Raw genomic sequence first — 27,108 nt, forward strand, 5'->3', positions numbered from 1 at the left:
TAACAGAGTTCTGAAGAGCCAAAGAAAGCCAAGGAAAAAAAAAAAAAATCTACCAGCTTCCTCTCAGTTCCTCTGCATCCTTCAGTTGCAGAAAACATTACATAAGTATGGTGATCATATAAGGCAGCAGAGCAGAAAGGGAGGTCACACCAGGGCGTTTGTGCTTTATCCAGGCATTTAATCAGCACAGCCAACTGAGCAAGGCTGCTTCCTCGGCTGCCTCAGTGCAGATACACCCTCGCTGGGACCTATCCTGTTTTCCTTCCTGGGCTGCTGCTGAAGTTTTCTAGGATCCTGAGTCAGGTGTGTGTCTGCTCTGACACTTCAGCTCTCATGCAGAGATTGCTGTCTGCGTCTGCTAAGGACAGAATTGCAGCATAATGAATAGCTGTGATTACTCTAGGATGTTAATGTAGGAGAAGCACACTGACTTTGGAGCTGGCTTATTTAACGGAGAATCTTCCTGGTGTACTTCTAGTTTGCTATTGAAAGTGATTTGGGTTTGACTGAAAGCCTAGTGAAACCAGGTGAAGTCTTCTCTGGGTTTCAGTGTATGTGAAGGTTTATATGAGAATGAAATAAATGAATTTAAAATACTGTATGGTATTTATCTGAGAGAGCTTAAGTGCCTGAAAGCCAGAAGCTGAGGGTGTGAGTCAGTTCAGAGATAATAAGCAACTCCTCCTTGTTCCTTGAATGATGGTTATACTTTATGATGACAGGAACAACATGAGAAATGAGAAAAGCAAAATTTTATCTGATGTGTGAAATGTCATGAGGACAAGCATCACATACAATAAGTATGAAGAATAAAATGGATTGACTGACAGAAACTCTCCATTTCTAGAATAAAAAGGATCACATTTTTGTACAATACAAATATGAAGTAACTTTTGTTTTAGGAATATCCACGACTGCTCTAATCCCAGGCAAAGTATTGTATCCTTTCTTTTCCTGCAATTCAAGCTTTAAATAGAAAAGTATGTAAATTTATTCCTCTATGTCTGACACAAAATAATTCAACAAAATGCTGTAGGTGCCATGAGAGAGGATCCTGTGAACCATTCACTTATAAAACCAGACTGATTAGCTAGCAACTAACTGCTTACAGGAAAACATTGTTTCTTCAGCATTTTGCTACATGTTTTGAGTGCTCAGTGAGAACACACATAATTATCAGTATTTTTCCCCATGAGAAGGCTTTTTAATAGAATTTTTAAAAATCATAACTCAAAATTCCACATGAGAGCTGTGAGAGCATAGTTAGAGAGAAAATGTAAGTTAGTTAGGGTTACAGCCATTACATTTAGATGACTACATACAATTTTAATGGTGTTGTTTATATACCACCATTGTCTTACCTTTCTGTTCACTTCAATCACATTTCCACCCTTTCATTCTTAATAATTAAGGTGAGAGGAAATCCTAAGTAATATGAGTGTGATTTTTATTGGACTGTCCTTCAGATTTCTGCCTTGTGCCATTATGCATAACCATATTATCTTATGGAGTAGCATTTCTGTGTGGAAATGGAATATGGAAGAAGCCTTATAGCCTCAGCAGGTGATCAAGGACTGTGTAGTTAAATCGTAGTCCCATCCCTGAACGGATTTCAGCTAAAGGTTACAAATACTTACATAAGTTGTAACTTTCCTACAGCACATAGCCTGGTGACATCATCATGCCACTTGCTGACATGATGTTTACATGTAAAGTTATGTAAATGTCTAGAACTTGTTTAAAATAGAATGAGGCTTGTTTGAGTGTCTAAATCACTACCAGTACTAAGTACTCAGCATGCTGAATTCAGCTAAGTTTGTCCAAGGGTGATGCTGATTATCCATTTGCTTTCCTTCTCTGGAGACCCAAAGAGATGAACCAATTTTTTTCCTATTGGGATGTCATCCCTAAATTTTCAAAACTCTGGTACTCACTCATACTAGGCTTCAGCCTGGCCAGTCATGAGGTTCACTTAGTGAACTACCAGCTTTTTTTCAGCTTGGATTAGCATCTGAACAAATTGCATTAGTCTTCCACGGATCCTAGAGAGAAGCCAAGTTGGGCTGTATGTACCAATATTGTTGCCAAAATAGGGTAGCCAGGAAGGTAAAAGTACAAAATTAGATGCCTATAAAGGCAAAGGAAATAATATATCTTGCACGTAAAAGTTTCTTCTTACTGCAGAAGTGACACAGTTCTGCCTAAAGACTATTTCTCAAAGCAGAATTTTCTATTTCATTTAATACAAAGTATTACATGCATACACAATATTTACTGTGGATATGTTCATGCATAGTATATATTTCAAAGTCTAAAATAATATATCATATCTTGCTCTAGAGGTGATTCAGAAATAGCAGATTTATTTGATCAAATTATGCTAAATTATTATGTTCATTTTGGTGAAAATATTTCATGCTTATTTTGAGAAAATATTATTGTATGATTTCCTGGATGTATTTAGTTCATACATAGCATATATTTTAAAAAATAAATATTGAAGTTGTTTGTTTTGCTTGTAAGCAGTTCCCACTAAATCAGATCCAAACCAAATCTACCCTTTCCCAAGAAATAGTTCTCTGGATAGCAATATATTTTGAATCTGAAGATTAGGCTTAAGATTTGATTGCTGGAGTTAAAATATTGCTGTTAATGCAATTTGGCATTTTAGGCTATTTTTTAAGCTGTGAAAAATTGAAATATTGGAATCAACTTGGATTGACAACATCACATGTATATACAGAAAAGTTATGGATGAATTTCATTAAATATAATAGAAGAAAAATCTGTATTTTTAAAATGGTCTTTGAACAGAGATTTGAGTTAGCTATTAATGCAGTCAAGTTAAGAAAGATAACTAGAAAAAAAGATTATTTTTCTTCTCTCTTAATAAACCTTGCTTCTACTGATGCCCATGCATGACATCCTATTTTTAGCTGTCAGGGAAGCAGTGAAGCATATGCAGCAAAGTGGAATGCCCTGTTCCCATGCCTGGCTCTCCATATAGAGCTACTGCACTGCACTTTTCTTCCTTGGCACTCACTTTGAGGGTTTAACTTGAATTTTCTTGTCAGATTTGCCTCATGTGAGAGCTGTCCTCATAATAAACTCTCAGGCAGCTGCTTCTTCATGGCATCCACCTTCCCATGAGGACCCACAGAGGCTGAACATTGAATAAACTCAGTACCAGTGAAAAGATGTGCAAAAATCATGTGCAATGAATCTCCAGCTATCTTTCCTCTTCCCCCTGGCCCCTGTTTCATCTTGGTGTTGGTACTAAGTATGTCTAATTTTATTTTCTTTTCTTGTTATTTTTGGAACCAAGTTTCAGACTTGAGAGACTTCCATGCACAGGAGATGTGTTTTGGCTCTTCTGTCAGTTGTGTTCTGTGGATTATTAGATCAAATCCAGGGACTGCCAGGTGACTAATCAATTTATTACAGAATAACAAGGCTCACTGGAGAGTTAACAATGTCTTTATAGTCTCCCCTCAATGAATTGTCTGTAATTTTCTTAGCTTACAGGACAGATCAGTTTAAAAATTTCCAGTGTTACTTGAATATGATTTTTAAGAGAGTTTTAAAACCAACCCACAACAAAAACAGCATCCCCCAACCTCTTTTAATTTTACTTCTGAGTTAAATGCCATCATTTAAAGAATATTTTGCCCTGCATTATGTGGTATTTTATGTTTGTTTGTATTAATGGAACAGGGAGTGCCAGTAAAGAAAGACTTTGAAGCATAAGCAGAGGTGGAAGTATGGTTCAGATGGTTTGAAGTGTGCTACTTAGAGCAGTACTATGGCAGTACAGTCTAAGACCTGTAGAAGTCTGTACTTTTCTCTCCTGAGCAGGGCCAAAACTTATGTAACACTATGTATATTGATGCATAAGAAGGACTATGATGCAGAAGTCACATGTTGAAACCAGTGGTTTGGTTGGCTGCTCCCAGTGAGTGTTATTGCAGCTGCACCCTTACCTTAATCCAGCCCAAAACTGGATGATGCAGTTTGCACTTTTTTTTTTTTTCCCCGTGCTGACTTCAGACTGGCTTCATCACACCTAGCTTCACAAGTTAAAAATTAACAGTCTAAATCCAACCTAGTCATGCAAGTCTCCCAGTGTAGATAACTAAGAGAAAGGAGACGTTACTGCTTTCAATTCCTGATGCAGTACAGGCACAAGTCTCACTGCCCTGAGTGGTCCTATTTTCAGAAGCACACGGTTTTCCAGGATTTTTATGCTGCAGTGAGGAAGATGAGTGCAACTGGTTAGACATGATTAGCCTTGCTTATCATGCCATTCCAACTGTCCACCTGTGCATGAGCCAATCTTTCCCCTGTACCAGGGCTGGAGCTACTGCTTCTATTGACAATTTATGCTCCCTCCATGCTTTGTCTGCAAAAAGGGAGGCTAGGCAAAAAAAGAAATTACGGAAAGATCCTTGAATATTAGGAGCGTATAAAAGGCAAAGGCTGACATGTTCACTCACAAATCCAGTAAACAGCTGTATGTTTTTAGTTGCACTCGTTTTTGTATTTGCATCAATTCCAGTCATCATCTTGGCCAGGAACTGTGTTTGATTTAGATATATTTGTTGCACCTCTGGAGTATAAAATAAATATCTTAAATAATATTTATCTCCGTGTTACAGCTCTATGACCAGAATGATACCCACAAAATGCTACTTTCTGAAAACAGAGCTTAGTAGCAATTAAACACTTTCAACCACTGCACTAATCACCTACTTTAAATAAAGCCCACATTTCACACAGCAGATCTCAATCTATGCCAAATTCAAGTCACTTTGCATGCACAATTTTTCTCTGCCTTTTTTTTTTATCTCAGAAATCTGTGGGAGAAATGTATTTTGAAGTTTTCTAGTTAATGACTCCTTTTGTAATCTGCAGGGCACTGGCTGTTAGCAATTTCTTTAAGATCACTTAGTGTATTTATATAATATCAATATTAACAGGAGATTAGGTGGAAAACAGTTGTTGCTGAGTGACTGTTAGTGCAAATTGAACTGTTTGTATTAGAAGAGTATGAATAGTGTATTTGCTGCATTAAATTGGACTGCCGAGATAGGGGAGACATTAGCTGGAATCTGCATGTGAAACTATACCAGTCTCCATTTGCAACGGTCTTTAACTCATGCTGAGCACAAACCTGAATTTCCATGTGAATGTTAGAAGAGCTCCAGACATTACTGCATGATGGTAATGTTACTAATTTTGCATGATGGTAATATTACTAATTTAGATCCTAAAAAAATATTTAAGTGTGCTCATCAAACCATACAATGTAGCAGACCTCATACTCTGGACTTCAGTCATGAAGATGTGTTTCACATCAGAACCGTAGCTCTGACAGTAGAACCCACAGAGATGCTGATTGCCACATAGAATTTGCCTATCTTTTTCAACCAAAAGCAAAGTACTGCACGGTTGTGGCAGTACTTTGTCATGTTTTTCATTTAATCGGTCTTGGTGAATGTGAAATTGAATCAGCAGTTTGTTCCTTTAACTCAATCACTAGATCCAAATAGTCTTTTTACCACAAAAGAAAATTATAATACCAATAGGCTACACAGCAGGGGTTCAAGGCATTCTAGGAAGAGCAGCTAATTATTGCTTTCTGGGTATTATCTGAAACAATGCCCTATTATTGAATGGTGTCTGGATTCTGTTTGGTTGGTTGGTTTTGGCTTCAGTTTCAATAACCAAGAGCCCAGTTCTCATTTCATGCTACTATTCACTTTCAGGAGGATTGCTTTGCAGAGTAATGAAGCTGTGATTTATAGTTAATGAGAGTCAGACTCACCATAAGATATGGTGAGTATTGTATTCATCCCACTTTAAAACATCCAGTTACAAAAGACACTTTCCCTTTCAGCTGGTGTCATGGGTAGATAACTACTGGGTTCCTCAGCTTATTGTTCCACTGATATTCAGAGTAGTTTTATCATTTTGCATGTCTCCCCAAAAAAAAGAGGGAGATTGCAATTTTCAAATATTCCACTTGTTTTGATGCTAGAGATGGTGATTTTTACGACAAAGCACAGCAACAGCTTGTTCTGTAGTATTTTAAGTGAGTGTGATTTTTTTCAGTATTTTGAGGGTCAAGTGATAAAACCTAATATCTTAATGCTGGTTTTGAATGTTTGACTGGAAATCAAGTGTTTGTTGGAAACAAAGAGAACATAGGCTTTGAAGAAAGAATTCTTGTACAAAATACATGGGTAAATAAAAGTGGTGGTTGAGTCAATATTTCCTTTTATTTTTCTAATTTATTCAGTCTATAAACATAATCCATGAATAACAGACAAAAAAAAAAAATCTGTGTTCTTCTCACACAAGAGTTCCAGTTCATAGTTGTCATTATTCTGTATCATCAGGAAGTTAGGATGAGAGAGCTGAAACTAATTATCCAGATAAAATTCAGACTTCTTCTGGTTAGTGTATCATTAAATAGGAGGCAGGTGGAGATTATGAGATCTTAAATTCCTTTGAAGATAATTTTCTAGTGACAAAGGCGCAGAGTTGTACTACATGTGCTCACACTTATTTTCCTAATTTTCAATAATAACTGGAAGAATTCTATGGTATTACTGAACTCTTTCTTTTGCATATCTTAGTTTCTAATATTTAGATTTCTTTGGCTGCTTCTCTCACTTTTAAACTCTAATATTTGTGAAGGAACATTTGCCCCAATGTTTCTAGAGCCATACACCAAAGCCTACCCACAGCAGGGTCCTTGGACAGTAACCTTCACCTGTTGATGACAGTACTTATTGAGGAATATGTATTTACAGCCTCAGACAAAACAAGGAAAATTGCCTGTGATACATATCCTCTGCATAGAGAAGAAAGGAGTGAAAAATGAACTGCCTAAAAACCTTAAGGTGCAAGTGCAAGGACTAGAATGAGGCAGCGAATGTGTACATCTGGCCAGAAAAGGCAAAGAATACTTTGCTCCAAGTTGACTTATATGGTTCAAGGGGCTTGGATTTAAGGTGAAACTGGCTTTTGAAAGAGCTGTCTGAAAAAACCATGGGCTGTACAAGGACCAAGGGCAAGCTTTTCTCCATGCTTTCCATCTGAGTTAGGTGACAAGCCCTGGTCAAAAACTTGGCTCTACAGGAGCTGGTCTACACCACTGTCTTCCAGGCAGTCAGGATTTCTTATCCTGAGCTTCTATTTCGCTCCTCACTTTTTTTTTTCTTGCCTGTGGTTTTCAACCTGATCAGGACACCTTCATAAGGTGGCGCTGCACTGTGGGGACAGCACTTGCTGGCTTTTTCTCTCCTTGTGCTCTGGGGTATGCTGGCTGCCTACTGAGTGCTTGCAGTGAAATGATTAACATAACAAGGACCTCTGAACAAAGCCCTGAGGTTCTCCTGTAAAATTATTCCTAAAACCTTTTCATATGTGGATAAACTTTAAAAATGCACAAACAAACAGAAAAGCCATTTCCTTAGTTCTGCATGAATCCGTCTCCCCAAAGGTGACAGAACATGTAAAAGAGCCAGCAACACATGAGAAAAATGTCCTGAGGAAGAAAAGAAATCTTCTGTAAAAGCTTCACATTCAGCAAGTTGCTGTTTAGTTCCTGTGTGAACAATTAATCTTAAAACAAATATTTGGGCAAGAGGGGATTGAGCTCTGCGAGGTTTCATAGCTAACTAAGGTTGAATGAAAACACACACTGCCTGACTTCTTCAGGCCAGTATTTCTTTTTCACCCTTTCCATAAAAATAACTAAGAAAAAGTATCTGTTACAATGACCCAGGTTTTGCCATTGAAACCTCCCTAAATTACAGGCTTTTCCTCTGAGACCATTTACAATAGGGTATATAATGCATGGCTGTGTTACACCCTACTGCTCTTTGAATCCAGTGTAACTGGTTATTACTACGTTAAAATGTAGTGGTCTGGTTCAAAGGCTTTTCTATAAATAAATATCTTCCTTACTGGGCAGATGACAGTCCCTACCAGTAGCTCCTGTGTTAACAGCTCTCTAGTTTTTAGCTCTTCAGCTGAGCATGGCTTGTAGCTGTTTTGAGAAGTCTGTGAATGGCTGGCAGCTGCAAAGTCATGCAAAACCTGACTAAGATCAGACTGGAAACCAATAACCTTATTACACTACAGGTTCTTATTCTGGTTAGTATTTCAGTAGGGGTATTTTTTAATTTCCTGTTATCTAAACTTCCTGAGTTATGTTTAGTTTTAGATAGAGGAAGAGAGAGGCCACAACTGTTCTGCTTGAGACACAAAGGCTTTATGGTGTGTTTGTTCTGTCATGAAAGCCCTTATCCAAACCAACAGAGAAGCCCCACTGGCTGTGGGAAGCCCAAGGTGCTGCCTGAGTATCAGGTAGATGCCATCACATCTTGGCTCTGTTCTGGGTTATGCTGTATGTATGCATATCTAGTCCCAGGAGGGTGATATAAAGCATAGCTAGGCAGTACATACAGCACCTGTACATGCTGCTGTGCTTTGCTGTGCCCCAGCAGTCAGCAGAGCCCTCTGCTTTTCCCTGCCTTCCCTTTCCAGGTGGCTCCACCTGGAATAAGAACTTGGCCACTCTTGAGAACTTCTTCCAGAGAGGGATGAGTGTTGCCTCCCTCCCATGACTGCTTAAAGTCATGCTCCCTCTGAGTCTCTTGGGCCATTTTCGAATAAAACAAAGTTGGTATCCCTACACTATCAAGAGTAGGTGGAATAAACCACCCCCCTCTTTGAACAAGTTGACCATGACATTCTATTTTAACTGGGGTCTTTAGGAAAGAGGCTAGCTCGTGCTAATGGACTTCTGATATCTGCAGGCTTTCTGACTCTACAGTAACACAAAAAATAAAGGGATATAAAAGTATAAACAATATGTAGCACTGTTGGAAAACATTATTTTCAAACACTGCAGAAGAAAAAATTCCTCTTTTGGGTGCTAACTTGCACTAGTACTCAGCTCGTGTCAAAAAAAAATAAGCTGGATTTTCAAAGATTAAGTTACAAGCATTGAGAAATTATTTAAAAAGAAAAAGATGGCAAATTATTTGGTGTTGGTTTGTGATGGTTTTGTGTTCATATCCTAATTTTTAGGCTTTATATTTTCAAGATTTTGTCTGCACTGTTGGGGAGAGGGAAGAGGGATCCAACATTTTTTCTTATAATTGCATAACTCAAAAGGCTGGCTCTTTATTGAAGCATGAAATATTTCATTTAAATAAGGAGAAAAGAAGCCACAGCATAGTTAGGAAAAGAGTACAATACTGTGAGCTGTGTGAGAACAAAACTCATTAAGCATATCCTAAGAAATCGTGGGATCGCTTTAGGATTTCATGAGAATCAAAGTATTTTTTTCTTTTTAAATTGCTTAAAGGTCTCTGAAGTAACTTCAGACTTTCAATTGTTCTTTCAAAACCGTGAAAGCTGGCAATTTACTTCATTTTAATGAAAGACACTTTCAGTAGAGGGTGATTCTTGAAAACATTGAAAATTGGAAAAATTAATGATAAAGAGATCACTATGATCTGGTTGCCTCAAGCTCCTCATTCTAGACCTTTTTTGGTCATAAATCATACCATCCTTCAAATTGTTATAAAACAATATCACAGCAAAGAACCTCTACAAATCAAGTTATTGCTTCAAAGGATGCTAATAAAAAACATGTATCACAAGTCTTCAGTGGACTACACACAAAGTGTTGGATTGGCACTAGAGTTCAATGATAGACAGAAAAACAGTGTTTGTTTGATTGTTTTTTCTAATTGAACTTTGAGTACAGTTCTGTGTATTACTTTTTTGAATTTTAATAGTTTTTTTTTTTTTAAATGTCAAGTAGGACCTTCTAACTAGTGACATCAACTTTTAACATAGTAACTACTGTACTTCTCTTCAGTTTGTACTGCTCCACTTATGCTGTGTGACCTACTACAGGGAAAGCAGCTTCCAAGGAACAGGAGATTTTAGCTGTCTCTAAATTACTGGAAATGTTCTGCTTATATGCCATAATGAAAGGGTACACATACAGGAGATGCTTCTGCAACTGCAATCTGCTGCAATTATAGCAGATACAGCTACACCAGGAGACCAATTTAAGTGAACAACATTCAAAACACAAAGCCAGACAGTCCTTGGGGAATTTCAGCTCTTTTCTTCTCTAAGGACTAGTTTTCCCAGACATCCATGGCCCTCTCCCTCCTCTTTCTTTTTGATCTTGGTGAACCTGTCCCAACTTATAAGTGAAATTTAAAACTAAGATCTTCATCACTTGTGGTCACTGAAAATCACAGGGCATTTACAGTAAGAGCAGGGTTCCAGCTCCAGCATCACAGACACATTTCACTGGGAATAAAAGCATTTTGGGGCTCTTTTGGGAGACCCCTTGTGTCAGGGCTCTCCAGGCTGCCTCTGCCCCACACTTCAGCCTTACAGACTCAGCAAGCAGGGAATTGAGTCTCAGCCACCCACCCACCTGCCTGGGAAGGCTCCACTGAGCAGGGGCCTTGTGAATTTGATGAAATTAGGGAAAAAAAGGTCACTTCTGTGCAGATGCATTGTGTACACACAGCCACTAAAATTTCTGGTTCTCCCAGAAAGGAAGGAAAGGTTCTCCAGTGTTCACAAGTGCCTTAAAGAAACTTTAATTTCAATAACAAAAGTATTTTCCTGTGGCCCCTCTGAACTGTTGAACCTCTAGAAAAGTGGACTTTATAACATAGAAAACTTTTCCAGTTTCTAACTTCATAGGGCAGTCATAGCCATCTTTAGTTTTTTGATATTTTTAGTATATTATTCTTCTACACATAAGCAAAAATAATTTTTCAAGTAACTCAAAGGGAGATGATTTATTTGTCCATGAAAGTATATAGGCATAGAAGAGAAATTTTATGTTAAAAAAATTGTTTTGTTGTAAATTGTGAATGCGGAAAAAAAGAAAGAAAACCTTAAAGAAATATATTTTCTGACAGACATCTACACATAATTCAGAAACAATTGACAGTATCTTGTTGAATTTTTTAGAAATGTCCCTGGGTTGGGACCAGATTTAAAGAATTTTTAGTCCCCAAAGTGAGTTGTTTTTCCAGAATGTTAGGAGGCTGTGAACAAAGGGATTATTATAACAGTCACTGTCAATAAGAAAAACCTAAAGTATATTAGTCCCTTCAGGGGAAGAAAGTAATATATTAAAAGATTTTGCTACTGCATTTTACAGGTGTAAGAAAAGTGTTTCAATTCTACATAATTGTCCTTCCTTCCTCAGAACGAAAAATATGCTTTTCTTATTTTATCTGCTTGTTCTTTTATTGCAGGATTATATTTTCATTACTGGAATTTCCTGCTTATATGGTGACGTGCAAGCCAGGATTTTCTTGGCTGTTACCAAACTATTTCATTTCTTGTTGAAGAAGTGCAGAATAAATAGTGGTTAGAGGCTGGTGCTGGGCTGCTCATTCCTTCACATTACTTCTCTTGTGAATTTGTCTCCCTCCAATACCACAATGTCTGAAGAATGTCAGATTTTTCCTACTTTGAATTATATAGTTGTGCTCTTGCGAGATACAGAGCTTCTAGGTAAACTTGGCCCTATTGCTCTGCATTACATTCTTGTTGTTTTCTGAATAAAAATTAGCTCCAGTAAGATCAAAGACAACTTTGGCAGCTCAGGAAAAAAACAGCACTGCCTTTTTATTCTTTTCCATGTTTATTTTGCTGCCAATTCTCTTTGAAAATGGTCCTTTTTGCCAAGGCTACAATTTTGTTAAACAAATTACTTTTAATACTATTTGTTGTTTGTTTGCACAAGTGGAAAATGAAAGATGGAAAATATAGAAGTGAAAAGACAGTGAGAGATAAAAACACAAGAGTAGCAAGAGAAACATGAAGTGTAGCCAAAGCATGTACCACACACAATCACTCAGCACTATGGCAGGTTCGTCCTTGAAAATCCTCCCAATGGACCCATTGAGGTGCCAGATCTTTGGGGTCCCTTTACAGAGAACTGTCCCTTGCTCGACTTGGAGTATCTTGAGGAATGAGTTTTGCTGACTGCAGTGTTTCAAAGGTGGATGTTAGGCTGGACAGGGGGGTATAAGGCCTTACAAGTGCCATTCACAGCTCTGCAAGACCAAAACAGGGACCAAGTGGCATATGTATTCCTGCCTCCGCTCCTGAGCTGCATTTGCTTCTGAGGGGCTTGTTGCCAACTCCCATTTCACGTGCCTCAGTGAGCTTCTGAGGGCTACAAAAGTCTGGATCATTTCAGTCAGGTTCTCATCCTTCAGCATGCTGCTAGCCAGGAAATAATAAATTAGACATGGCTCAATATGAGATTCTATGACAAGTGAGGACAGGAATCTGTCAGGATCCTTTGCAGGCTTAACAATATGCTAGTTACTACTGAGGGCTGCAGAAACAGCTCTTCATTTTTTAAAGCCCAAAAGCCTGCCATATGGCCAGCATAAACTGCATGCTTCCTCCATGTGGTAACTAGCTGAAAATCACAGACTTGTTCAAAAAATGCAAGGTGGGGTAGTCCAGCCTCCTGCTCCAGGCAGGAAATTGTTCAGGGCCATGCTGAGTCCAGTTTTGAAAACCTTTGGGGATGGAGACAACACAGCCTATCTGGGCAGCCTGCCACATTCTTTGACCACCCTCGTGGTGAGGAGTATGTTGTCAGAATTGTTTAATAACTGAAAAATGTTTCTCTTAACTAGAGAATTTTCTGTAAAATGCCTTCTTCAGAGTGTGATATTTTCTGAGAAAATGACAGTTTCAGAAAGCAAAGTTATTTAAAGAGTTTTAAGTTTCCTAAACATGAGTGTTAAATGGCTTTAAACTTCCATTTTCTTCTAGACATTAAGTTTTCTGGTCATGTTACATCACCTAAGATGCAATTCTTACTGTACATACATTTCCTTTTTTTTAGTGGGAGAAAACAGTTTATGACACCAGTGGAGTAGTCTGTAGGTGGAAATAGGACCATAAAAACCATGTTGTAACAAATCTCATAAGAATTTCTGGCACCACTGTGAATTCAAGTGCTTGGTAGTTGACATCTATCTGAATGGATATGTTTGTATAAATGCACACACACACATCCATATATATATGGATGTACACATTTACATTCACACGCACATCCACATATCTCTAGATTCACATGCTCATATTCATTTACATGCATATATACATCTATATCTATATCTATATATTCACATATATGTATGTGTATATATGTATACATACAACAGGTCTGCCAGCACACATTTCAGCTTATTCTGGGCAGTAAAGGCACCATGGGCAGACTCAAAGACTACCAAGATTGCAGCCAGTGTCACCTGGCTGCACTAGACAGGGCAGGAAGGGCTGCCAGGCAAATGACGAAGCAGTGCCTGAACAGCTCAGTGCTCCATAGATAGAGCTAGGCTGTTTCTTTCTCACAGTGCATGAGAGCTGTGGGAGACGCTTTTGGGATTAATAGCCTTGGCATGAAAATTTTCAGCCAAAGGGAAAATACTCATAGATATTCTAGATGACCAAGAAGGCCAATGGCATCCTGGCCTGCATCAGAAATAGTGTCACCAGCAGGGCCAGGACAGGGATTTTCCCTCTGCACTTAGCACTGGTGACGCCACACCTCAAATTTTGTATTCAATTTTAGGCCCCTAAAATTTCACTGAGGTGCTGGAGTGTGTCTAGAGAAGGAAAACAGAGCTGGCAAAGGGTCTAGAGTATAAGTCCTGTGAAGAGCAGCTGAGGGAGATGAGGGTGTTTAATCTGGAGAAAAGGAGACTCAAGGTAGACTTCATTGCCCTCTATAACTGCCTGAAAGGAGGCTGTAGCCATCAGGGGAGGTCAGCCTTTTCGCCCTGGCAACTAATGACAGGGCAAGAGGAAATGGCCTTGAGCTGTGTCATGGGAGGTTTGGGTAGGACATGAGGAAAAATTTCTTCACTGAAAGGGTGGTTAAACATTGAAACAGTCTGCCCAAGGCAGTGGTGTCACCATCCCTGCAAGTGTTCAAGAAATGACTGTATGAGGCATTTAATGCTGTGGTTTTGTTGATGTGGTAGTGTTCAAGCAAAGGTCAGACTCGATGATCTTGGAAGCTTTTTCCAGTGCTAATGATTCTATGATAGAAGAGCCACATGATAACTACAGGTGTGAGTGTAATGACTTTCTGCGAATGCATATGGCCAATAAAGACACCTCTGGTGTCATGCCAAGCTTGGAAGTATATGCTAGCATATGAGATTATAAACAGAAGCACTGAGGCGCAAACAGAATGATAATGTGCTGAAAAGGCTCCTGATGCTAGGCACTGCCATCTAGGCAGCTGCCATCACCTTCTGCCACCTCTCCCCTTCTCTCTTCCATTGGCCCACAGTACTAGCAGCATGTGTTTAGATTTTTCTGCTGTGGACTGAGGAACAGACTGGCCTGAGAAGTAATACTCTCTCCTTTTTTTGGCTGATTTATCCTTATTGATTTGCCCATCTGGCCCGTGTGAGTGCTGCACAAGCAATTATGCTGGCAGTGGTGGCAAAGAAGTGTGAAGTGGTGGGGTCAAAGTCTGTGTGGGCCACTCCTGCAGGCACACACATCCATGCACATTTGGATCTCCATCTGGTACATCAGGAAAGGAGAAAGGTCTCCTACACAGTGGTCTGGGAGAGCAGTTCTGTGCTGGAAGGATGGAGATGAGCATGTAGGTGCTGCTTCCATGCCTTCTCTTCTCTTGGTTCTGCATGAGCTGCTTTGAGGTCTCTGAATGACATCCTGAAACTACAATTTATTCTAGATTGAAGAACAATCAAAACAACATTACCATTTCCCAAGAAGACTCATGGCAATTGTATGTACATCAGATAAACAAATCTGTATACATGATTTCTCTCCTTTTCTTTTCATTGTTTCAAAAAAACATGCTTAGAAAGCATGCATTTAAGAAGTGTACCTAAAGCACTGTCTGCCTGTAACTTGATCTCAAACACTGTCTTTCTCTTTAAGCTTTGCAAAAGGGAAACAAGTTCATACTTATCATCAGTTGAAAGCTCAGTTGGAAGTGAAACAAATTAAATTTAATGAGGACTGCTTTAATTCTCATCATTACTGTCTGCTCACTGCTGTAAAAAAGTTTTACTAGCCCACTTAAAATGCTTAGATTAACTGTCTTTATTCTTTTCATCCAGGCAAATCCTTTTATAAGGCTAATGAAACTGCATCCTTTGGTATAAATGTACTCATGACTTTATTTCATATGACACGCAGCCCTACAATATCACAGTTGTCCACAGCAGGTAAGTTAATATTAATTTATTTTTGTGCTGTTATTCCATAATTCTGATATACTGGAAGGTTAAAAAAAATTCCTCAGCTCTGCCTAAAAGGATAGACACTAAGTTTTTATAAAACTTATCACTGATGACATGAAAATAGCATTGCTGCTTGTCAGAAAAGAGTCTGTAGTTCAATTTCTGTGGTTGAACATTGTAATCCAGAAACAAATTCTATGTTTCTAATGGGAATTAAAGCTGTGTGACTAAGAGGACCAGGTGGTCCCTCACAGCAGAATCTGGACTATTGTTATTTAGATTTATGTAGGATTTCATGCCTATTCCAAATGTTGCCTGCTAGTAATTTCTTTTGCTATTGTTGCTTAAGGTCATCTATAAATGCAAAATGTTCCTCAGCGGGCACTTAACAGCAGTAACCTAGATAAATATTTTCATTTACATAAACATTGTCTGAACAATTCAGAAAGTGTAGTAAACAGTCTCAAATCCCAGAAGCAATCTAGACATTGCAAGAATTACATTGTTTTTTGAAAAAGATTGATGTTCTACGTTATTTTATTGGTCATAGTCCAACACAAGAGGGTGGACTGATGAAAGAGATGCTCAACACGTCCAGGATTTGTGTTACTTTCTTTTTTCTAACTGTGCTAGTAACTGAATTTCCATTTGTTTTTCAAATTTTTATGTACCCTTACGCAATAAAAGATAATCTAACTGGACAGGCGCAAGCAATGGGGACCAAAAGGCTTTTAAAAGCAAATCCTGAACCAAAAAGCCTCTCTCTGTAACTGTAACAAGGTACTAAAAAGGAATGGAATTACTTTCTGCCTACTGACAGCACAAACGTTGTTATTTCATTGGGAATAGATGCCCCTTCAGAGCTCGGTAAGTTTTCATGTGAGTATTTTGTTGTATATGCTCTTCATGGAGGAAATTTACTCCTATGAGACCTATTGGACTCAGGCCCTTCACCCGTGCAATGTTGCACCACAGGTCTATGCCAAACAAAACTGGGCTCCAGGCATTTCAGAGAGGCTAAAGCTAACAAAAAATACACTATATATGGGGTGTGGGTTGTTTGCATTTGTTAGCAGTAACATCTTGTAAGATCAAACAAGATAGAGACACTTTCTGTACACAGACACTTTGTCTCCAATGATTTAGCTTTGTTTCAAAAAAGCACGTGTGTGAATAGATCCAGAGAGGTCTTAGTTCACCTCCGAGGCAATCTCCAGTTGTTGTTTACGCGGCATGAGCCGAGCGTTGCTCCTTGCAGCTGGACGTGGCTGCCTCCCCCTCACTGTCCAGCTTGAAGCCTTGTAGATAATGAGGATTAAGTGGAGTAGGTATGATTGAATATATATCTCTGGCACAGGTTCACTGACATGCTATCTTCTAGGGCTGCCATACCAGCCTGAGAAAGAATGAAATAAATGTGAAGAGGTGAATATGCACTACTTGGAATACTGGTGTTCTGTTAGAAGAGAAATCCAGCATCCAGCCATCGATTGCCATTGCCTCTGCATGTATATTCCATGCCTTATGCTCTGTGTATGTTTTACAGCCAGAGCATGTGTGTTGAAGCAAAGCCCTCTGAGCAATGGCACTGTTGCTGTGATCTGTTTATACTGAATCTCAACAACTAATCCTTCTAACCCTCAAACAATTATTTTAGCCAATACTGTAGCTGTCCAGAATTAGTGGACAGTGTTTGTACAGTTCACACTTGATTTAAATCATCATTGTCTTATTTTAACTCTCCCATATGAACACATTATTCCAATTCACTCCAAGGATGGGACCACAAGAACATGCCCACATATATGTAGCCATCTGTGTGTGTGTCTGTTTTACATGTTTGTGTTATAATTTAAAACTGACTTACGGTGTTTGGTGTTCAGCTTGGGGCACTTGAAAGATACTTTGATTTCAGGAAGCCTGATTACCCTAAAAGAACCAAGTAAGGGGCTCAGATTTTGCATCTGCATCCTCTAGATGATCATCCTTACAGCTGGGGTTCTTCTGTGCTCTGTCATAGGACACAACAGGGATTAATCAGGGACTTGCATAAGTTAGGGTTATCTTATCTTTTCCAACTGGGTGGTTGTTCATTTGCTGGTGTCTATCAATTATGGTGCCCACACAACTGTAGGTACATATTTTGCCAGCTCAAAGAAGAAACACATTTCCTCCTTTTTTGCTTACTTATTCTATAAGATTAAGTGGATGATTATTGACCTGAATATCCCACAGTCCTTTTCGGAGGAGATGCTATTTTTGCCTCTCCCTGTGAGTGTGGCAATTCCTGCTGCTGACTGCAGTAACTCCTGCCTCCCAATCATTATTTTACTGGTTTGAAACTGCAGCTTGTGAATTAGCTCCCAAACTTGTACCCAGGAATGAGCATTTACCTTTCCTCAAAGCTACCTCAAATGCTTTCAGGTTCCTCAGCTTTAACTGGGTTTTGCCCACTGACTAAAGAATTCAGACAGTATAGTTATGACTTATTTTGAGTATTCAGTGATTGCCATAGGATTTTCAGAGACTGACTGTCCAGAGACTACAAACTTGTACCTATACTAAATGCTAGGAAACAGATTAAATCCCATGATGATCTTTAAGCCTGTTTTTAACAGTCTCCAGCTAGTGAAGGAGCATAGGCCCGACTGCAAAATTATGCTAGTAAAACTTTCTATGACAACACTTCCAACTTCAAGGGGTATAATCCATCTTTCCCAGAGTAATTTCCACTAAATTCAATTTCCTGCATCATCATATTGTAAAGAGTCAGGAACCTACTTATTCACAAATGACTTTGAAGACTGAATGCAAATGCAGTGAATTGTACTCATTTTATTGCTAAAGTTCAGCAGAAAGAGAAGGTCTTTAATCACTTTAAAAAATATTTTACTGGGTTTAATTTTGTCTAGTACTCCTTCCAGGTCTCTGACATATTGTTAAATGTAAATCAGTAGAGCAAATACTTGATGAAATAAATATTTAAACAGAATTAGCGTAGGTGGGGCAAGAAAAACTCTAATTAAGTATAGAAAAGGAACAAAGAGAGGATGAGTTGTTTCAAAACCAGATTAAGACCAAGGAAAGTCCTGCACTGAGTTTTTCAAGTAGAATAATATTCTGCTGCTGTGTCTAGATCTGAGCGTCCATGCTTAGTGACCAGCAGGGACAACATGATCACTTCTGTGTGGCTGAAAGGGAACCTAAGCAAAGAACAAAATTTGCTTGGCTGTCATCTATTTACACATTGGCAGCTCTCCTGAAGGCATCCTCTGTCCATGTCTCTGTGCAGGATGAGACAACAATCTCCAGTCTTCTGGCTTCTCCACAAGCAAACTGGAGAGTGGAAAGATAAACTGCCTAGGGCGCCCCACACCAGAGCAGAGGGGACTGCTGCTCTGTGCTTTCATTTCTTGAGGACCTCCCTGAGTGTCACTGGACATGTGCACAAGAAAAGGCATATGGTCATTTTCAGATTATTTTCTCTGGCCTGTTTCTGTGGCACACTTTACATCAGTGTCTAACCTGACAAAGGGCAACAAGGCAGGTTTAGAGGACAGCATGCTGAACTGAAGAAATTCATTTGGGAATGGTAAAATACTTTAAAGGGTGAGGCTATTGCCTTGTGTTATTTCAGAGATGAGTTGGTGCCTTATATTCCCAGGATTGGTTATCTATCAATGTTGAACAATTATACAGAAAGGCCTTTTGGGTCTGCTGTCTTGCAAACACACCCTCCATACAGCTCTAGCAATCAATAGCCTGCTGGAACTGCTTCTTTTGTACATTTGCTGCACATCTCCTGACCAAAATACTTAAACACTAATTCAGAAAAAATAGCCCAGCTAAACTGTCATGTCACTTTATAAGGCTACATGACCACCATTTTGTCAGGGCTTGTTGGAGTTTTTTGTCAAGTGGAACTAACTGTTGGGATTTTAGAATCACACAGATAGTATTGTAGTGGAAAAAGGAAAATGGGGAGTAAAGTTATGGCAGCAAAGAATCACTTGTGGCAGGTCACTGCTGTTCTGCACACTGCACAATGGTACTGTTTCTATTTGTTCCAAAAGAAATAATGCCAACTACAGTCAAAATATTTATGCTCTTACTGAAATGTGTGACTTTTTATTAAGACTGAATTATCTCACAGTTCTCATTTTTACACTGCCAGTGTACTTCTGCAATTAAAACAATTTCAGACACCCAACTCCTCTGATACAGAGAAGGATTGGGTGTCTGAAATTGCACTGTCATGCCAAGAGAAAAATGCTGGACAAATGTTGCCTTGAAGGCACTGACAAGGCCATTGCAAAACAAGTTGTTGATCTACCTCAAAATTTTCTTTGCTGCTTGGCTTACATAAGAGGTAACTAAATCATGGACTGAAGACATGCTGCCTCTGGTGCATAGCAACACTATAGGCCCTTTCTACATTAGGATGAATTTTGTATAATTAATTTGTCAAGAGAAAAACTTGTCAGTAGCCAGAGTTTTTGGCTTGCACGATGTCACATTGAAGTGTCTTCTCTGCCTGGTGCGCAGCAGTAACCCATGGCCCCCGTTACTGAAATCCAGGTCTCCTGTGTCAGTCTAATATCCTGGTCCAGATGGTTTTTGCTCACTTTTCTGATCATAAGTACCTCCTTGGATCTTCCTTTCATTTTGAAACTTGGGTATGTGGATGATGATGAGACACCCTTTAGTGAGCTCATTCTCAGCAAGCTCTGCTGGTGACCACCACTTACCCTACAAAGACTGCTCAGCCCTGCGCCTTGAGAAGATTCTCACACTCTGTCCTGAATTCCTGCTCGGCAAAATCTCCCAGGGAACAGTAGGAGTTTTAACTGAATGAGGTTTCTGGGATCAAACCACAAATAAATTATGTTTGTTGCCTTGCAGTCATATGGTGTTTGTCTGATAATTTTAAAATTAGGAGTTAAGATGAATCTGAGAAAGAACAGGACACTAAATTATCAGTGTAGTATATAGAAAAAAGACCAAATGTTCAGATTTCTAATGCAAAACTGCACTTTTTATGCTAGTGTTTTCATATGAATCAGCATGAAACTTGGCTCCAAGTAGTAAATTATGCCACTTTGAGCTAATGAGCTTCTAGTCCCTATGCTTGTTTGCTAAACCTGGCAAGCAGGGAAGCCTAAAGCCTTAATTAATGTCCTTGTGATATTAGGAGGCAAATAAAAAAGCAGCAAATCAGTTTGCAGAAGTGAAGACAAAAAGGCAGTGGGGAGTATTGGAACAGTTTTGTACGTTCCTATGGATTTCTGTAAAACTCACAAGAAATGCTTAGAAAAAGCAGGGAAAGGTGAAAGCAATTTTGGCCTTCTTTTAATTTTGTTTGCAGTCTCAGACTAATTGTCCCATGTAAGCAGTTAATTTAATAGAGAAGGAAGTTAGGTCTATTAAGTTGCCCAACTACTTCAGCATTGAATTTATTGCCATGGTTGTTTTAAAATAGACCTGCATGTTTCGTATAAAATACTTCCAGATTTGAGGTTATTTTCCAAACAACCCAAAACTCAGCTGGCTCGTTACATATTTAAAATTGAGTTGGGTTTTGTTGAAAAGTTTATGAGAGCTTCTTCTGTATTCTAAATAAAGATGAGTGTACAAAGTGAGAACTGGAGTTTCTGACTTGGCCAAAAGTTACATCTATCTGAGACAATAGAGAACTATGGACTCTGCAATAAAACACTGCTGCGGTTCTCAGGGCACAAGTTGTTTCCTCATCTCTGACCTTCCTCTCATTGAGTCAGATACAGTACTTGCCAAACAGGGCTTAATTCAGGTCAAACACAGCCACCACTAACTTTGAGAGAACTTTCATAGTCCAGATTTCCAATACAGAAGTTGTTATCTACCTGATGACCCATATTCTCTAAAAAATCCTATGATTTTTCTCCATTTCCCAACTTGAAAAATGATCATAGGTATAAACATTTTGGACTCTTTGACTATCTGGGAATTTAGATCTTTGAGGAAGTTAATGGGATTACCAAAGGGATGAGGGACTTACCCATGTGAGAAGAGGTTTAGGGGAGCTGTCCCTTAACTGGGCAGTGATGATCTGCATGTGCGTCAAGAACAATTCAGTTTGCGTTACTCCTTCTCAGCCACTCCACGACATTAGACTTTAACAGGCTATTCTGGGAGAATAGGAGTACTTAAAATGGCAGTGTTTTTTTCTCTGGTCGTACATAGTTTTGTCAGAGTGCTGGTGTAGCAGAAGGAGTTGTCCTCTTTTTTTTGTCCCTAGATATCTGGTCATCCTGTGGCTACAGCTGTAGTTCTGGCACCCACAGCAACTTCTCAGGCTAAAATTTATACTGTTTATTTTAATATTTTAAAAAGCAAACCTTTCTCTGAAAGAACTCTAAAAAGAGAAAAAATGTGGAGTTTTCTTTGAGAGGCTATATGAAATGTCTTAGAAAAGTAAGACTGAAAAACTGTTTCTGTTAATTACATTTTGTGAAAACAGAGTAAGAATGAATCAGAATTTTAGCCAGGTCTAGTATTCCCATATCAAGTGAACTCCTTATGCACTGATGTAAAAAAGCAAAACAGAGGATTGTCTCTAATTTGATGTCTGAAAATAGAGGCATTATTTTTTGTAGTACAAGTAAGGCCATGCTATTTGCTGCCAACATTTATTTTCCCCCCAAATCTCTAAAGTGTTAGAGTACTACAACGTAAAAGCAAATATTAGTGTTTTGGATACATAAATCTATCTATTTAATAAGCTTCTGCTGTGCAAATATTTGTGTTACATAGGATTTTAAGTGTTTTAATATTTGTATAAGTTTTATTTTCTTTTCAAAATCATTTTACAGAACTGACTATTTTGGTAGTCCTAGATAAATGTAAACTAGTACAAAGCCCAAGTGACAAGGTAGAAATCCCAGATACTTGGGTTTTTCCTGGGGAGCCCATGTTTTTGTGCATCTCAGGGTGAGGATAACCAGATGGTGAAAGCAGAGTGCAACCCATTCCACAAAAAAAGTGTATATAGCTTGACCACAGTTCAGAGGCAAGCTGGAAACTTGCTCTGCTCTGAATACCACTCCAGCTCATCTTCCTAGATACAGAGTGGACAATTCACTGCTTGTGGCCTAAACAAAGCCAGGCTCCACAGGGAGGCTGGGACTTCACTCTGAGAGTTTATTCAAATTACTACTGGATACTTGTTATGACATAGAAAACACAATAACCCTCAAGTCTATGGGGATGCAAGCAGGTATTTGACTCTACAGTGAGGGTAGAGGAGTCTAAACTTCTATCATCCTCCAAATTTGTATCTTGGCTACAATTCAGCCTCTGAGTAGACAAAGAGATGAATTATCCATGTGTCAATCCCGTCTCCCTTTGGTACACCATTAGATACCAGGGCTGTTGGCTGTGCAGGCAACCTTGGCACAGACACTGAGGCAGTAAACAAGGGAAAAAGGTGTGGAGAATGACTAAATACAGCAGTTATTGCATTGAATGCAGCTGCCATGGTTTCCCATGGAGGACGAGGCTGCACCATACCAGGAGGAGACAAGGGAAAAGAAATAGGGGAGGTTTGGCAAGAACATCCTCTTAAAACAGTGCTTTTTTTGCAGAGTTGTAGTACAGTTTGTTTCTTTTAAGGGTGATATCCCTTTGATGGCACTCTGGGAGAGGATGAGGGTACTGGATGAGGCTACCTGAGCTGTGAGTGAAGCTCTGCAGGTGGCCACCTATCCTCAGCTGGGGACTTCCATCAGCACCTGCAGTCAGGTCCCAAACAGGCATCTGGTTCCAGCACCACACAGTGTGATCCTCACCTCATCTGAAGACATTTCTGAAATACTTTGTTTAATCACCTTCCAGCAGCTGCTGTAAAATTGTTTCAGAAAATCAAAGTGAACACCTCTTTGGAGTGAGTGGGCTCACTCTCCTGGATCCCAGGGAACATATTCAGGAAGAAAAGGAACTGGCTGCAGTGTCGCTGGGTAGGCAATGGACTTGTGTTAGTCCAACCCTGCTGGGCAGCACTTCTGCACTGCTTTGCAACAGCTTGCCATTCTAAAAGCCAGTCCAGAACATCCTGACAAAATTTTGCATAATTCCAGCTTTTCTTGGTTAAGGACTGAGCACATTGATTTCTACTTCACAGTTTTATTTACATGGAAGATATAATGCAGACATGTGATTCTACAGCTTTCATTACGACTGTCCCTGTTTTGGCATACAATTTGATTTATATGTTATCTTTTCCCATCTGTAAACTATGTATTTTCCCTTATACACACACATTCATACTAGAGAAAACATGAGGATGAAGTATGGTTTAATGAGACAGGATGTCAAGACACAGTAAAGACAAAAAAAAAAAAAAAAAAAAAGAAAAAAAGAATGAAAAGACTTAGCAGAATAAAGGTGAGCTTTTTTTCCTCTGGTGACAATAAAGGGTTCTGACATATGGCTTCTATCCATGGGAACAAATATACTTAGCTTGAAAATCCCAGAGAAGTCTGTGTGACCAATTTCAATTCGGATGAAAAACATCTTCCATAAAATAAGCAAGTGTGCTGTTTGCAGTGCAACAAATGCCTACAGTACTAACATGAATTGTGAAATCACTGGCTGTGACTGATCAGAGTTCATTAAAAATAAATCTTGGCCCAGAAATTTTAATAAACAGAATGAGCAATAAAGGCAGCAATGATTCACTTATTTCTCCTGCAGAAAATGGTCTGATTTTGCATGTTTCACTCAGTCAAAGGATTTCTGATGAAAAAACCTGATTCTGGCATCCAATGTAAAAATTCAAGTCTCACCTATCTGCAGGCAAGGAAAAGATAGGAGGTAGCAGTTTTCTCAATCCTTCAAAACCTTTCAAATTTAACTTTTTCTAGAATTTATGTTGTCATTTAAGACTTCATAGGGGGAAAACAAGCAAACAAACAAAACAAAACAAAACAAAAATATCTAAGTTGCTTTTTCTATTCTGCCTGACGAGGAAAGTTTGAGAACAGAGGTACAAAAAGAAGGCTTTGCTCACTCTCATTGAGGACACTCCCACTGAGGACAGCTCTGCCTGGTGGCTGAAGTGCTACCTTGGCTGGAGAGCTCCACATAGGGAGGAAAGGCAAAGCAGTTTGGAAAATATAGATGGTGTAACAGCACTGTATATTCATCTCATTGGCCAAGGAATGAATGGATTAGTGACCTGTCCTGGAAATAGAGTCTGCATGTGAATGCTCCCTCACAAATGTAGGCTAAGAAAAATCAATGGAAGAGATATAAAAGTTAATAGGACCATGCAGCTCAGAGGCATGAGCACCAAGGTGCTAATGCTGCCCCAGAAGTTGGCTGCTGAAGTGCTCAGACCTCCACCCAGAGTGGAGTGGCACTTACCAACACAGAGCACAGCCTGGACACCTGCAGTAGTGCTACAGCTCTAATCTGGCACAAAACCCAGAAATGTAGCTTGCTGCTTCCTGATTCAGGAAAAGGGGAGCAAGCAGCACTCAGGCACAGCACCTGGGTGAAAAGGTCACATGCTTTCTCTGCATTTTTCACTGTTATTTTAATTTTTTACCTCATACAACAGGAACAGCAACTGGACAAGATCTGTTCCAGAACATGGTAAAGTCTCTGTGTTATTTATGGCACACACAATGCAAAACAAGTATGTCATCTACTAATGCTCTTCTCTGGCACTGGGACACAGAAAGCAATGCAAGTGGGTGGACCTTGCTTATATTATGGAAGTCCAGCTACAGTAACACTGTCCAGAAAACAAAGAGAAGAGAAATTAATATGGTCAGAGATATTCTGTTCCTCCCTGCCATCTCTCTTTCCTTCCCTGCCATCTTCCTTCCCCATTGCTGTCTCCACATAGTCCTTAGTCTGGTTGCACTCTTGAGGAGCGATAATCCCCACTAGAGATCCTCTGTGCTGACATTTCATAGCTCAGGAGCCCAGTTCTTGAAAATTATGACAGCAAATGTCTATCAGTAAATACACTATCAACAGCAAGCTACTCCATTAAACTAAGCATACAGAAAAGTCTGAATATTGGCATGGCAAAGACAGCTGCTCTAAGCCAAGATCATGCAATTTCCAGTCAGCCTTTATCAGGCAATTTCCACGTTTGGGTAGGGCCAGTGCCAAATTCACCGGGGAGTCAAAGAGAGAAAGGTGTAGTAATCCTGGTCTGAAGCCCAGTGAAGTGGATGGAAAATCACACACTGCTCTCAAGGTCCTTTGTAGCATACCTGTAAGGGGGGAGGAGCAGAGTACTCTGTGAAGCACTCTGGCCACCTACCATAGTGGCTCTGGATTTGGGGGCAATATTTTTTCTAAATCAAAACACTTGCTGTGCAAGTGCCAACTCAGAGTGTGCGTGCAAGAAGTGATGCCTGGAGGCTATTGGTCATTTATATCCTAAGATAAATGGCTTTAATGAAGTAACAGTGTTTACCTTTCCTTTGCTGCAGCAGAACACAGAGCACCTCCATGAAAGGTCACTGAGGTTAAATAAACTACACTTAGTAACATACCTTACAGCTAAAACCCAGGGCTGTTCCTGTGCATGAGATGGGGTCTTTGTTATTCTCCTGGGTATAATAACTTGTGCAGCTCATTGATTTGCACCGTGTATCTCTAAATAAAAAAGGCAAGTAAACCAAAGGCTATTGTGTGACTGATACAGGTCAACAGATGCGTTGAAGGGTTTGTATATTCTGATGACTTTTATCACTGGGGTTTCTCACATATAAGGCTTTGTGCCAAAACTGATCCTACAGGCCAGCATGTGCCCAGAAGGATACATCATTCACCTGTTTTCAGGACTTCTCTTTTGAAATCTGATTTTGTTTGCTATTTTCATTCATTTTCTCATGACTGGCAACCTGATGAGTAATAAATGAGGTTATGTCTTGTAGATTTGATAGCAGCAGCATGTGGCAACAGTTTCTGTCCTTTAAGCTAGTCAGAGCAGGGTGTTTTTTAGCCTGTAGTCTCTTTAGCTGTATGGCCTACTGCCTAACCCCCTCATTTTTATTTGATAAAGATCTCTGTTTACCCATTTCGTAGGCCTTAGATGAAGGACAGTCTCCATCCATCAAATCCGAGGAAGACCGTGAGGAGATGAGAGAGACATGGCTGTGTTTTTCCACACAACCTGTTACGGTAACAAGCACTCCCCTGTAATGTTTGCTGACAGATGTTCAAGGCTTGGGAAAAAAATCTGCTTTCAGCTAATGGCTTCACCACCACTTTTGAAATAAGTGTTAATTCCAGGCTCCTGAGTTCATGAGGGCAGAGAAACGGCAGGAGGAAAACAGATGAATGGGTAACAAGGGAGAACAACAAAATGGGAAAATAAAACCTTGGTGCTGACAGAGCTGACAAATGTAATATCTCCTGGACGGCAAGGAAGAAAAAAAAAATAGAGTTGGATGTGAAAGAGCTGGAGCAGTGACTCTCAAACAGCTGTGTGTATCTCTGAAGCTAAACCACTGTGGAGGTCCAAAATCCCCACCAGGCCCTGGACCAAGTATGTAATTGCTAAATATGCGCCCCAACAGTCCTCAGGAGGAGCTTGGGGTGGATATCCATTGTCAGGGCTTTGAGAGGGCACCTCTGAGGCATGGGCCATCCTGGGAAAACATGGGGACCTGTGTTTTTGTGGAGCCTGTGTAACAGTTTGAGCACAAAAGGAAGTGTCTGGGGAGTTGCTGACACCAGCAAAAGGTCTCCCATTAGGTGATCCAATTTACTAGTCCTGGCTGTGGCT

The 27,108-nt window shown here is 39.5% G+C and overlaps 1 long non-coding RNA gene across 1 annotated transcript; it reads left to right on the forward strand.

The window, feature by feature from the left end:
- Positions 1–27,108, forward strand: LOC310907850. The gene is made up of 5 exons (XR_014589734.1): positions 1–303; positions 5,766–5,835; positions 15,198–15,305; positions 16,008–16,187; positions 26,406–27,108. It is a non-coding gene; the product is annotated as an uncharacterized lncRNA (long non-coding RNA).

Source organism: Zosterops lateralis, assembly GCF_965231275.1.
Source record: "Zosterops lateralis genome assembly, chromosome: 3".
In the NCBI taxonomy this organism is placed as follows: Eukaryota; Metazoa; Chordata; class Aves; order Passeriformes; family Zosteropidae; genus Zosterops; species Zosterops lateralis.